Source organism: Sus scrofa, chromosome 17 (assembly GCF_054392235.1).
Source record: "Sus scrofa isolate SSC_HxYL_T2T_F1_AM1 chromosome 17, Sscrofa_HxYL_maternal_Yorkshire_Landrace_v2.0, whole genome shotgun sequence".
NCBI lineage: Eukaryota > Metazoa > Chordata > Mammalia > Artiodactyla > Suidae > Sus > Sus scrofa.
The window spans coordinates 15,006,816-15,022,336 of record NC_139399.1 but is presented as its reverse complement, the minus strand read 5'-3'; the positions used below and the strand labels follow the sequence as shown (position 1 = coordinate 15,022,336).

The 15,521-nt window shown below is 38.8% G+C and overlaps 1 long non-coding RNA gene across 3 annotated transcripts in view; it reads right to left on the bottom strand.

The window, feature by feature from the left end:
• Positions 1–15,521, bottom strand: part of LOC146395138 (uncharacterized) — a 547,588-nt gene that overhangs the window by 21,726 nt on the left and 510,341 nt on the right. The gene's annotated exons all lie outside the window — the stretch shown is intronic.

Here is a 15,521-nt window from a genome sequence, read left to right as displayed (position 1 = left end):
ATCAGTATTACAAAGATAAATAACCATTTTCTCATCTTCCAAATTCAGATCAACATTGTATTAAGAATTTATTTAGTAATGCTTATCTGCCCTCCAAGGGTTATTAAAAAGAATAACTAAAATGATGGTTATGAACTAGTTTTATAAAAAAAATGTGTGATATACTAATATCAGTTATTGTTATTGCTATTACAGTAATAGTTTGGATTTCATCCCAACCTTACGGGGAAAATCTTAGAATATGAACTGCATATATTTGTAGTAGCCTAATGCCAACTCATGTTTTAGAAGAATCCCTTCCAATTTCATTCTACTCTGTCTTGCTATTAAATACTTGGTAAATGGAGTTGAAAGCGTGCTAATTGGATTTGTGGACAATCCAAAGCCAAGAATAAATTCTTTAGGAGAGGATTTGAGTATAATAGGATTCTGATAAACTTTAGGAAATAGGCCACTGTCCACCAAATGAGATTTCCTAAACGTGTCCACAAAGGCCCAAACATGAAATAAAATGAAATGTCTAAAAATAACAAAATGCATTCACCCGAGTGATACTGCTTGCACATACACTTCTTGAATTTTTGTTTTTTTATTTTTTCTCTTTTTCTATATTCAAGGTTTTGGCTCTTCCATTTCTCCTGTTGGTTTCCTCCATGAGTATTTCTCCCATACTGAATTTTCTCCATTGTGACTCTTTGCTACACTGAGTTCAAATCTGCCTGGGTTGTACTGGTTGTAGTGAAGGAGTGTATTGGCGATTTGAGGAAAGCTGCCAGCTGGTTCTGAACTGTGGGATGCCAAAGGGACTCGTGGAAAATTTCATGAAGTCTTTCCACAAAGCCCAGGGTCTAGGGAGGATGGTACCCCAAGAGTCACTCAGCACAGAGGGAAGGGATGCCCACCATCCAGCCTTTTTCTTCATGTGCATTTTTAACACTGGGCTCTGGATCTCGCTCCTAGAGTCATGACTTGAATCATCTCACCCTTTTCAACTGCTCAAGACTGTCATTTTCTTTCAAGGTGCTTGAGGGGAGTTCCTCTTGTGGCACAGCGGAAATGAACATGACTAGGATCCATGAGGATGCGGGTTTGATCCCTGGCCTCCCTCAATGGCTTAAGGATCCCGTGTTGCTGTGAGCCATGGTATAGGTCGCAGATGGGGCTCGGATCCCGCGTTGCTGTGGCTGTGGTGTAGGTCAGCAGCTGTAGCTCTGATTTGACCTCTAGCCTGGGAACCTCCATATGCTGCGGATGTGGTCCTAAAAAAGCAAAAAAAAAAAAAAAGGTGCTCGAGATATTGTCACAGCCCTTGCTTTTCGATGCCTAGGATGTTAGAACTGCTTTAGCTTTCTTTTCTGTCCAGCCCCCAGTGTAACGACTTTCTGTGTGATCTCTAGAAGGCTTTTGATAAGGATATTGAACCTGTGTGCTCATCAGGCCACACCTTCAGAAATAATCACTCAGCCCACGATCAATCTCTACCTCCTTTTCACTATGTCTAACAGGTACCTCCTATAATTATCTAAAGGTAGTATTAATTGTGGCTGCTTGAGGCTCATGTGTTTTATCAGTGAGAACTTTATTGTTAAAAGACTGAGAGGGGGTGTAAAGGATGTGCCCAGGCCCCCACCAGGGACCATCCTGATGCCTCCTCTGCTGGGTGCAGGAATCAGAGCCTTCAGCTCTTTTCTGTCTTCAGGGACAGACATGGTTTACTGGGTCTAATTTCTGGATGTCAGTTTTCAGACTTAGAACCACTTGATTGAAAAAGAATGGAAACCCCTGGGGTCAGGACCCTGAAACAACACAGCATTGTTTACAGTACCGATTTTCCAGCCCTTCCCTAGAAGGACTGCTGGCCATTTATTCAGGTCACTTCCCAGTAGAGAAGGGGATATATTGAAACTGAGCTGGGCTAGGATTGAGGCCCGCATTGATAATAAGCCGAGAGACCTGAAGAGGTGTTTGAATTCCTCCACTAGGGTGGGGAAGGTGGGCCCAGGTGACACATGATGCTTCCCCTGGGACCAGGCTCCGAACGGGTCCATGTGGTCTACTAACTGCTCAGAAGTCATTTTCCAGGCCCTCAAATGTAGAATGGGGGATTTGGCACAGTCCACACTGGGCCCCGGGTCTATAGACTAAGAGATGGGAGAGCAGGAAGGCCGGGTGAAAATGGTTAACAGTTGTCTCTCACACACCTCGAATGGTTACATTTCTTTTCCTTTTTTGGCTGCCCCGAGGCACATGGAGTTCCTGGGCCAGGGATCAGATCTGAGCCGTAATTGTGACCTAAGCCGAAGTTATAGCAACACCAGGTCCTTAACCCCACTGTGCTGGGCCAGGGATCGAAATTACATCCCACTGTTCCCAAGATGACGCCGGTCCCATTGCACCACAAAGGGAATTCTGAAAGTCGTTAATTTAAAGTAGTATTGCACCCCAGGGTAGTAGGGGAGGTGGCAGAAATCAGCGCCTCCCTTGAAAGCTAGAGGATCATGTCTGCATTTAATTTAATGCTCTGGCTCCTCCTGAAGCCAGAAGGATCCTGAGGGTGACAGCTGACAACAAGCAGTAGCCTCAGTTGCAGTGTCCATGCCAGATACCTTTGATTAATATTGCCTGAGGTACATGTGTCCTTTGATTTGAGAAAAGAGTTTGATCCTACCCTTATCAGAAAAGAAAATCAGAAGCAATTGGCATTCACTTATAATGTCTAGAAGTATAGGGAGTTCCCTGGTAGTCTAGCAGGTTAAGGATCTGGCATTGTCACTGCTGTGGTGTGGGGTTCAATCCCTGGCCTGGAAACTTCCTCATGCCCCGGGCACTGCCAAAAAAAAAAAAAAAAAAAGCAAATATATACATTTAAACTGTTGCCCTGGGGCTTTGTTAAATCTTTCTCCTTCTGTCATAATATAATCTGCGGTGTTTGGAGATGTCTGCATAGCCTGCAGACTATCACACTGTGCCACTCTGTCATGCTCATCGAGTCTGATGTGCCAGAGGGGGCCAGCATGTTTGAAGCCATGTTTAGATATATGGGCTCCAGAGGGCAGGATATAAACCTTATGAATGGTCAGAAGTCTTCCATGTCACTAAAAATTGTAGACAGCCAGAGACAGTGGGCACCATGCCAAGACACACCAGCCAAAGTAAATTTGCATCACACCTCCTACCAGGAATTATAAAATGCAATGCCTGGTAAGCCTCTTTGGGTTTCAGAGGCTGCATTTTCCACACCTGAAAATATTAATCTGCCCATGTACTTGGTCACAAAAAGGCCTGCCAACTTAAGAGTGGAAGAAATGGAGGCTCTGTATTGGTTCCTACTTACCAAGGCTGACTTACTATTTCTGCCATCAGCTGTCCAATTTGCTAGCAACAGAGACCAACACTGAGCCTCAGTTATGGCCACTGCTTCTCAAGAAAATCAACTGGCCACTTGGTGGCAAGTTGAGTACATAGGACCCTTCCACCCTGGAAGAGCAAATAATTTGTTATCACAGAAATAGACACATTTCAGATTGAGGTTTGTCTTTCCTATTCTAAGGGTTTACAGGGGGTTTGACCAGCTGGCCTGGGATTCAGCATAAAATGGACTGATTTTTATAGCAAATAGGAGATCATGGGGTCAGTCCACGAGTCATATTACAGAGTGCTGCAGACAAGACCGAGCAGTAGAATGGCCTGCTAAGCATGCAGCCAAAGCACCAGCTCACTGTCACTTTGTGAGGATGGGTCACATGCCTTCAAGATGCTATACGAAACTTGAATCAAAGACTCTAAATAGGACTGTGTTTCCCAAATAAGGAAAATACATTGGTTGGGAACTAAAGCTCAGAAGCAGGGTGACCTTGCTTATCATCATGCTCAGTAACCCACTAGGAGACTGGGCTTTCCATCTTGGTGACTCTGGGCTCTGGGGGATTAGAGATTCTGATCCCTAAGTCAGGATGATGGAACTGTCTCTATCTGGAAAATGTATGGCCTTTGCAGAGGAAAAAAAAAAAAAGGCAAAACATCCACTGGACCTTAAGGATTTCTCTAAGAAGTGACAGGTATCATTTCTACAGAGTTTCCATTGTTCAAAGTAAGTCATAGGGCCAAGACTAATTTTCATCTTTATCCAGGCAAAGGCAATAAGTATTTAAAACAAGAACACCTTTGATCACAAGAATTTATATTATTATACATAATTATGAAATTCACCATGAAAGAAAAGCAGTCAGGAAGCCTAATAGTTTATTCCTGTTACTATGCTATGCAAATTGTTAACAATATTTGCAGATAGGAAAAGTCAAGGTGTTGAATGTAATCACATCTTTAAAAATATTTATTGTTGGTATCCTAGCATGGCATAGTTAATGCTGGAAAGACGTTATCTAGTTTCTGGAATTGCTTCAGTTTTCCTAATTTTAACTACATCTTGATGTTGTAAATTTCAAATCTGAAGACTTAAAATTCTAAAGTCAAGTTGAATAAATAACAAGGGCAAAGAGGGAGAATAAAGTCAGGGCAAAAGAGAAATGTAGTTCAATGGCCAAGAATCCAAGTTTACCTTAAAAACTCACAAACATTGACCTCTAATAGGTGTCAGGTCTGCTTTTAACTACATTTTCATTAAACTTTTCCTTAAAATTCTTTAGTGGGCTAATATTTTTTTCGTCAGTGAAAAAAATATATCAACTTCATCAGCTTTTATGTGGCAGAACTGAGATTTAAACCCAGAATATCTAACCTGAAGTTTATTGCTTTTTTTCTATCAATCCACACATTTAAGGATCGAACAGGCTACACGTGAAATTTACAAAGGCGTACGTAGGTTGTAGAAATTCTCTAACAGCACTCAGGAGAGCTTTTAGTGGTAGATAATTTGGAAGCTGCCGAAACACTGCCATCTTCAGCTCTAGCAACTCACAGCTTTTCAGTCAGGGCCACCTGGCCTGTCCAGCCTGGGAAGTTACAGATTCTTCTGCAACATATGTAAACAAGTTCTCCCATTACCTCCAAAGCCCCAGGAAAGAGGGGCTCACAGTTTGGTTGAAAGAAGGAGCTGGGACAGCATTTCAAATCCAAGCACAGAATTCAGGCTCGGGGCTCTGGAACTTCATATGGCTGCCATCCTCCCACGTTATAGGAAGAAGCCAGGGCACAAGCAGTATTACAGTAGGTGAGATAATCAGTGGTTGATTACACAGCCTTATTATTTGTAGGGCATGTACTTGGGGAATTCTGTGTTAATGTTTTGTTTTCATGGGCATTTCCCCTTCTATCTAGTCCCACTTATGAGCTTAGACCCATTTACAAGATGACTAGTTGGAGGAGGAGCCATGCCTGCCAGTAACCAGAGCAGCATTTGTACACGCCCCATACTTGCTCGATGTCACCTCCCTCCTCGTCTGTGCATTCTGATTCCCCTCATCCTGGCTGGCACCTCTGCCTGTCACCTCTGCCTGTCCCCACAGCTTACTTGGGAGGATGATTATACTCTCAGCCCTGAAGGATAGAAAGAGAACCCAAGTGGATCACTGTGTCCCACACATATTCCCCATGTCCCGTTGTGACCCGTGGTCCTACTTGGTCAAGTCAATCATTTCACCGAGCTGGCTTTTCCTTTCCTTAACTGCACATCTCTGGATGCAGAGAACCCAAAGTGGCCATGCATCAGCATTCGCTTCCAGCAGAATAGGACTCAAATTATGTCTGCTGATGATACTGTTATTTTTCCATTTTCCTGTGGATATAGGAATATATTTCCAATGAAAATGGTATTATATAATACATATAGTTCTAATTTTCCCCTTATTTATCAACACACCTTGTTAATGAGGACATTTGCAAAGCACCCATTTCTACTAGTCAGGGTTCTTGAATAATAGTTTTGTTTTGTTTTGTTTTGTTTTTGTCTTAGGGCTGTACCTGAGGCATATGGAGGTTCCTAGGGTAGGAGACTAATCAGAGTTACAGCTGCTGGCCTATCCCACAGCCATAGCAATTCCAAATCCAAACCTCATCTGCAACCTACACCACAGTTCATGGCAATGCAGGATCCTTAACCCACTGAGCAAGGCCAGGGATCGAACCCAAATCCTCATGGATACTAGTTGGGTTCCATTACTGCTGAACCACAATGGGAACTCCATCATTTTTTTTTTTTTCAAAAAGGATAAATGAACAGAAACTTTTCGGAGAAAAGGAAAATATTGGAAGGATATTGGGTAGAACTAGTCAAATTTGAAAACCCATCTCAGCAGGAATCCGGGAAAGGAAGAGTTGGCCTTAGGAACGGGATTTCAGACCCTCCTTCCCTCCCCCACCTCCAACGCTGGCACCATCTGCTGCCCTTGGACCCCACCAGCCTTGTCAGGACTCTTGCCTGCACTTGGCCAGTTGAGTCTGATGCGTGGACCTGTCGTGCTTATTGTACTCTCTCACTGTAGTAAAAGGAAGAATGTTCTAGATGTTAGAGGGGAATTATCTTTTCAATAGTCTCTCAAGACATTTTAAGGACCTCTGGGCCTTGAGTGCTTGTCAGTCCGCGGCGGTGAGGGGGCAGTCTTGACTTTGTGGGCCTTGTGGATAGGTGACCCTTCAAGAGCCGCTGTTAGTTTTCTAAGTATTAAGTGCAGTGGGCAGTGTAATCTGCGCTCTATTTTGAGTCATCCCTGGGCCTGACCTTGGGGAGGCTCGAGGGGGTGAAAGCGGCTCTTTACCTGAGGATGTTTCACAATGTGGAGCTCAGGGAGGCCACTCAGCAACTCGGAAGAAAGCGCTTAGCTCCTAGAGTGAGGCAATTTTTCTCTCAGGACCAATTTGATTCTGGGCAGTAAAATCCTATCTTCATTACTAAGGAGCACTGATTAAATGTTCAAATGTGCAGAGTGCTGTTCTAGGACCCATACAAAGAGAATTATCCTGCCCTGTAGGACCTTAAAATCCAAAGCTGAAATTTACTACCTAAGAGGTGCCATTTAGCACCCAGGGTCTGATGACAAGTCAGCTCTTCCATCACTTTGGAACGACTTTGGTTCCTGAGCACGCTGTTTTCCCTCATGGAAAGCTTTTGAATTTTTCTGCGCTACGCCTTTTGGACCCCAAAGCCTGGGGATAATCCTGAGCATACAGAGAAAATGCAAATTAAATTTACACTGGGATTTTATTTATTTATTTTAGCTTCATGAACTCTGTATAATGCAAAGGCATGTTTGCTTCGTGGGTTTTGAACCTCTGATTTCTTGAGCAAGTCACACTAGGTAGTTTCGTGTTGCCACGGTGAGTATAAAAGAAGCTCTGCGGGCCTTGTCCATTGTAATCATCGCAGCAGTGTCTTACACAGTCTGACTCCTTGTTCTTTTCAAGCTGTAAAGAAATCCCACTGCAATTTTCTCCCAAGCTGTTGCACTATTTATTACATTCATGACGACCATATGCTCTAGATATTCTGCTACAACTCTGGGTTTTCTGAAGCATTATTCTTATATTATTAGTTTCATAAGTTTTAAGATTATCCTGGAAATTCTAAGTTTTTGACACTCAAGCCTCATCTGCTAAAAGATGTTTTCATCCTTAGAAATGGCATACAAATTCTTCACGAAATGACCCACCCCGATTATGGTTTAGTAATATGTACAAAGCTGTGGCTTTACTATTACTAGTACTCCATTACTAAACTCCCTCTCTCCCCACTGCCACTATAATAAAAGCCCAACTTTCAGAAAAGTCAGTGCCACCAAATTAAACATCGAAGGACAGGGTTGACATATGGCTACCCTGAGAGATTCCAGGATGAGTTGGGTAGAATAACATTGTAAGATCTCAATAATTTTATACAAAAGTAAAATTCTTTGCTGTGTTGTTGATTGTCCCTCCTGGGGAAATATTTAATTTGATTTTGGTCACTGTGAAAGTTCTTTTCATTGTCCCCGTGCCGAGGGTGTCTGCGTCTCTGCTCAGTCTAGTAGCAGCAGAGAATAAGAGCCTGAAAGTTGAGAGGAAGGGCATTAAGAACCATACCTGGCTCCTCTGCCTCCCTAGGAAAGATGCTCCTGCCCTTTGTCCTATCAGAGAAGGATGCTGTGCAGGTCTTCGTGCTGGGTCAGGCAGCCCAAGAGGAGGACTGGTGAAACCTTTGCCAAACAGCATAGCAGAAACCATCTTAGTGGGTGGGACAACCACGTCTTGGTATTTGAGACGTCTGGCCACAACCTAGGTTTCAGGGAAGGCTTCTACCTTATTCCTGGACACAACAGGTGACTAAGGAGTTAGCTCTCAAAATAAGGACTCTGGCTCGTTATTCTGCTAGCTCTAATACCCGGGACCAGGGATCTGACAGTGGCCTCTGAGCAGCCCAGTTCTTTAGGAAGGGGTAAGGAGCTTCATGTTGTGAAATCTGCAGCTGGCAGCACTCCTGAGTCTGTAGAACAGTGGTAAATATAGTCACAGTCTTTAAGGATACAGTAAGCGTTTTTAGTCCATCCTTAGGTTAAACAGGGATGGAGCACAAGGACTTAAGAGTTTCTGCGAACAGATGCAAAGATGATATAAATTATAGACAGGAAATGTAAGTCTATAAACAGGATTTAAAAATAAATTTAATAATCTATAATAAGTAAATTCAATATAAAATAAAAGGAAAATACCCACTACAGCATATTATGTAAGTTTTTATTAAAATTATCCATTCTATTTTATTTCACTTTAGTTTCTGAAAACATGGTTTTCTTCTGTGTTATCCTGATTAATTAAGATTAACTCACTTTTCATTAAATTCTTCTCTAATCTTTAGACAGAATTTTAAAAGCAACTAGAGTGTTAGTTATTCCCCCCAACACTCTGAAATCTTTATAACCTGGCGATTTACTTAACCAAGCTAGATTATTTTTCAATTAAAATCCTCTTCAGGATTTCCTTGGTGGCACAGTTGGCATCGTCACTGTTGTGCCTTGGGTCACAGTTTTGGAGCAGGTTTGATCCCTGGCTCTGGAATTTTCACATAATGAGGGCACGGCCAAAAAAAAAAAAAAGAAAAAAAAATCCTCTTCAGGTTTAAAGTTATTCAGAACATTGTTCAACTTTTACTCACAGAACTATTTCAAACTATTTCCTTATCCTAAAACTCAAAATGCATAACATAGAAGTTAATGAGAAGTATTTGAGGAGGTTGACAATATATAACAATAAATTCTAAATCACCTAAACAGTCATATACCTAGTAATTGATTCATCAATTTTAAGTGCTATGAATATGTCACTTGTTCAGCCAAAACCTAAGCATAAAAATTTAACTGGAAGAGTAACGGCAGGGTAGCTTCTGTCAGATTAACCTCACATTTTTTATGTACTCCTATATGAATACAAATCAAAACAAAAAAATAATTTACAGGAAGTAGAATACATTTCTAGATTTCTGCCTCTAATTTGAAACTAACAAAACTATCTAGCTATACATCTAATTTATTATCTTTTTGCATACAAGTAGTTTCAAATACACTTATATCAGTTATATCACACCTATTTAGGTAGTAAAATAAATAGTTGCCTAAATATTTATAATACTCATATAAGAAAAATTTGTTTCATTAAACTACATTTAAAATTCTCATTTTATAAACAGATTTTGAATTTTATGCTCTCTTTGGGACAGAGATAGGCACTTGATTCTTGTGTTCAATTTAATTGCATCTTATTGTCTTATTACAAGGTAAATTGCATGATATTATAATGCATCGAAATATCCGGGAATTAAATATTCATTAGTATGTGAAAATCTGTAGGAACCTATATTTGAACATTTGAAATTTGAAAATATATTCCAAAGTAACACCAAATGTGGCAATGCATCCAATAGAACAATAGTGGAAAAATTAGGAGATAAATATAATTAAAAGTATATATCATATTTGTTTCATTGAGTATTCAAAGCATTTTATTATGAGTATTTCTAGAGTCAAGTTTTAAAATGTTCATTATTACTGAAGGTGTTGATTGCAGAATTAAACTACATAATTAATAAAGGATGATAATTTAACAAAATTATATAAAATCTCTTACTGTTTTCTAAGAATTTAAGATGTTAATAGTTCAATGTATCTTACAAAATATTATTTTATTTAACTTATGAATTAAAGAAATTTAGGAATTTCATTTTCCATTATCTTCCAGACCTTTTACTTTTTTTTTTTTTTCATCTTTTTAGGGCCACACTGGCAGCATATAGAAGCTCCCAGGCTAGGGGTCAAATCGAGAGCTGTAGCTGCCAGCCTATGCCACAGCCACAGCAACGCCAGATGCAAGTTATGTCTGGATCCTAAACCACAGCTGACATTTATGCTGGATTCTTAACTTACTGAGCAGGGCCAGGGATCGAACCCACGTCCTCATGGATACTAGTCAAGTTCATTACCACTGAGCCATGATGGGAACTCTGATGTTTTATTTTTTTAATCACTAATCTTTATTTAGATGCCACTGAGGTATAGAAACAATTCACTATATAGTAAAACAAATTTTCATAAGTTTTGATGATGGCCAGCTCATGGCTACTTAATTCCACTCTTCATTATGTCACAGGAATCTCACAAGAGCAACTGTTAAAGGGAGAAATAAATTAATTTAGAATCTTACCAAGCCTCCCTGTCTCTCAATACTGGACAACAGCCCACACACACTTTCTTACAGGTTATATTTGGGGACTTGTAATAAATGTGTATTCGAGCCTAATTTATTTTACTGAAGCATCTTTTTGTTTAGTACAAAAGTATTTTTCAGGAGTTAATAAGCATTGAATAGTTGGAAGAAGATTCTGAAAATGTCTCTGTATCAAAAGGACAACTTATTTTCCTAAATCATTTCTTTTTAGTTTTAAATAACCTAATGTAATAAGTAGATATGATTTTCAACAATAATATTGTGGAAATATCCATTAAATATAATTATGTGGGATATAAACTTAAAGAGATTTTGAAAAAAATATGAATCCTCTAAGAGAGCTGAGTTTTTTTAAAAATTTGGATCACATTTTTTAAAAAATCCAGTTCAACTTGATACACATTTATTGATAATTCATTTGTCCTTAGCATTTAAGTTAAAAAGATGTAAAGAAGATATATGGTCTCTGCCCTCAATAAGAACTAAAAGATACTTTCCTTTTTCTGGCAAGTTTATCTCTTGAATTTTGAAATTCCACAAGATCATTATTGCAAAAAACAAGACAAGGGAGTGTGAATGTTTGGAACTGGTTATCCGCTAGCATAAACTATGGTATCATGTGAGGGAGAATCTGTATTCTTTGGCCATAATTGTAAAATTTAAGCTGTGAGGCATATTTAATCTAAGTTGTAAAGTTGTAAGGAATATCGTGACCTTCCTGAAAAATCAAGGAGAAATTTGGGGGCCGGTAGCAGATACTCTGCCCAAAATAAAATACGTGGAAAACACACTCATGTAAGTGTTTTCAATAATTAGATACATTGAGCTAAACTGGGTTTCCAAAATTTATTCTGTTAGAGATAGAGGAAATGGGACAGCCAGTAGAAAGCAATTATCAAGTACGATAAAGCCGTTTATATGTTGAGAACTATTTTTTTTTTAAACCTTCACTATCGATGGTAAAGTAGTTTGATAAAACTGTTTATTAATAATCTTCTACTTTGAAAAGTCACACAAATTTGAAATTAGAAGAAAACAAATAGAAAGTGATCTTGCTATGTTATACTTCGAAATTCAAAGTTACTTTTTAAAAAAAGAACAATAATAGGTAAAGAACACAGTGAATAAAGAACACATACACACACACACACACACAAATCTGGGAAAGTCCGTATTCATTCACCCAAATATGAACTGTAGGTTTGAGTCTGTAACTTGCTTGTCATTCTTACTGAGACTACTTCTGTGGGCACCCAGCTCAGGACTGGATTGCTAATTAGATCACTAAAGTTAAACACCACACACACACACACACACCCCAAAGCTTATATATATTATTAAACATGCTAACTTAAAATTCAATGACCTGAATCAAAATCCTGGCTATTAGTTTAGCCAATTGTTTGATGATAAACAAATAAAATAAACCTCTCTTGATGCTACCACCTCGTCTGTAAAATAAGTGTGTTGGATAAAGCTTATCTAAAAGGGTAGGCTTAACCCTGGGCTGGTTCCCATATGGCTCTCTGGGTTTCATCATGTATGTATCTCCTCTGGTAATACTGATGCGAAAACTGATAACCAGCAATGTAACTTATATATGATTTTTGAAATGAATGAAAATCATGGACTTGGAGAAGAGACTTGTGGTTGCCTGATGGGAGGGGGAGGGAGTGGGAGGGATCGGGAGCTTGGGCTTATCAGACACAACTTAGAATAGATTTACAAGGAGATCCTGCTGAATAGCATTGAGAACTTTGTCTAGATACTCATGTTGCAACAGAAGAAAGGGTGGGGGAAAAAATGTAATTGTAATGTATACATGTAAGGATAACCTGACCCCCTTGCTGTACAGTGGGAAAAAAAAAAAAAAGAAAATCTAAACACAAAGGTATGTGAACAAATTTTGGTTGTCCAATAATTTTTTCCAATATAAGTAATGTGGGTTACTCATAACATACTCATATAGTATGTTACTATACACACATATATTTACACTAAGCAATTAAGTAGCTAACACATATAATAATATATAATATAGTTCTATAAATAAATATATATACACACTTACCAAAAAATGAGCACATGTACAAAATGCTCAATATATAATATCCTTAAAATGGTAATTATTTTTCATATTTTTTGAGAAATTTTTTTCTTTTGCTTTTTAGGTGGCTTAATTTTTGTTTCTGAACAAAAGATTTACCATATGGGTGCTGCCAGTTTCCAGCAGTGATTCTATATGACTGGATAAAAACAGCCAACCCTTCAGATACAGAAATATATTCTATGGTTTTTCATGTGGAAAGTTGCTTAATAAGAACTTAATGAGGATCAACCACATGCCAGATTGCATGATATATAATGACACAACGATTAATAAGCCAGCATTCCTGTATTTCACCCACTATATCTAGACCTACAGATCATGTGATCTTTGAATAAAATCCCCAAGTATTTATAAACTTGAAATTCATACTTGTTTTTTTGTAATCTGATTGTAATTCAAATTGTGACAATGCATGAAATTCTATCGTTCTTTCTGTAATTGCCTTTGTTTTACTTATGTCCAAATCACTTTCAGCTGATTGAAATCACATTAATAATTCAAGCAATTCTATTGATTATGAAGAGACTCAGCTCGTCTAGGCAGACAAACCCAGGTATGCTCAAAAACCACCTCTTGGAAAAAGAAAAAGAGTCCCTATGTATATTGCTTGTCAATTTATGGGTATAAACTCTATCACGGACAATTTTAAGCTACTAACCAATTCAACAACCAGCCTGCAAAATACCTGACTATTTAATGATCATCTCTAACAAGCTAGTACTTGCTAGCCAAGGCAAAAGTATAGTCTCACATTCAGAGAAACAGGAAGACAGAGTATCATTGCTTTAGTGAAAGTTCTCTGGAGGAATGTACAAGGAAGTAATGAGTGGCTGGGGAAGGCTTTAGAGAGGCTGTAGAGATATTTGAACTGTATCTGTTCCCTGCCTCCATTTGAATAGTGGAGTGACATGCCTGGCTTTCTATTTTAGGAAGAATACTCTAGAAACAGAATAGAGGTTGCATTGGAGGTAAGGAGAGAACAGTGGTGGTAAGACCATTTAGAAGGTTACTGTTGTATTTCATGAAAAAAGTAAAGACAGCTTGATGGAATTGTTCAGCTTGAGATGCTTATGAAGATTATTTATTTGTTTTGTTGTTGTTTGAGATATAATTGACATTGTGTAATTTTAAGGTGTATAATATAATGATTTGATATGAATATGTATGGTTAAATGTTTATCACAATAGGTTAGTTATTGCTTCTTTATCTCAATTACTATTTTATTGTTCCTACAGTGACAACATTAAAGTTCTACTCTACAGCACCTTTTCAGTGTACTGTTAACTATAGTCACCATGCTGCACCTTAGATCCTTGGAATTTATCTATCTTGTAACTGGAAGTTTAACCAACATCTTCCTATTTTCCCCACCACTCAGCCTCTGGCAACCGCCATTCTACCCTCGGTTCCTATGAGTTTGATGTTTCTGGATTCCACATATAAGTGAGATCATATAGTATTCGTCTTTCTCTGTCTGATTTATTTCACTTAGCATCATGCCCTCAAGGTCAACTCACATTGTCACAAATGACAGGATTTCCTTCTTTCCTATGGCAGAATCATTCTGCTGTGTACAAACACGTATACCTCACTTTCTTTATCCATTTATCTCTCAGGTGGTTTCCATGTCTTGACTATTGTGAATAATGCTGCAGTGAACACAGAGGTGGTGTAGGTATTTCTTTGAGACGGTGATTTTATTTCCTTTGAATATACACCCAGGAATGGAATTTCTGGGTCATATGGTAGTCCTATTTTTAATTTCTTGAGGAACCGCCATACTGTTTTCCACAGTGACTGCACCAATTTACATTCCCACCAACAGTGCCCTAGGTTCATTTTTCTCCACATCCTTGCTAGTCCTTATTATCTGCCTTTTTGATAATAGCCATTCTGACAGGTGTGCATTGATATCTCATGATTTTGATATGTATTTCCCTCAAGACTAGTGATGCTGAGTATCTTTTTCATGTATTTGTTGGCCATTTGTATGTCCTTTTTTGGAGCAATGTCTATTCAAGTCTTCTGCCCATTTTTTAATCAGATTTTCTTTTTTTGTTTCTGAGCTGCGTGAGTTCCTTATACATTTTGGATAGTAAATCCTTCTAAGATCTTTATTATTTTTTTTTTTTTGTCTCTTTTTTTAGGGCCGTACCTGAGACATATGGAGGTTCCCAGCCTAACGGTCAAATTGGAGCTGTAGCTGCTAGCCTATTCCACAGCCACAGCAACGTGGGGTCCAAACTGTGTCTGCAGCCTACACCTATCCTGTGTCTGCTAGGATCCAGCATTGCCTATCCAGCTCATGGCAGTGCTGGATCCTTAACCCACTGATCAAGGCCAGGGATCAAACCTGCATCTTCATGGATGCTAGTTAGATTCGTTTCCGCTAAACGATGACAGGAACTCCTAAGGTACTTCATTATTTTAAAAAATCCTACAAAAATCCAAAGATGAAATGCTGTTTTAGCAGTCATAGTAACAAAGAACATAGAATATTTTTCTCAATGTGCTTTCCCTTTTCATTCTGAGACAGTTGTTGGCAGACGAATCTTATGGTCTTTTCCTTCTTCGTGTAATTAAAATAGTAAATTGTGGGGAATGTGCTTTTCTTGTCATATTTCCATAAACCCTTGCTTCAGTCAACTAAATTATATCTGATTCTAGATGCAGAAACAAATCAAAGGTGGACAGAAGATACGAACAAAAGAGCACATCTGAGTTTATCAGACATTGCTGCTTAGTCCCACGTTCATCAGATTA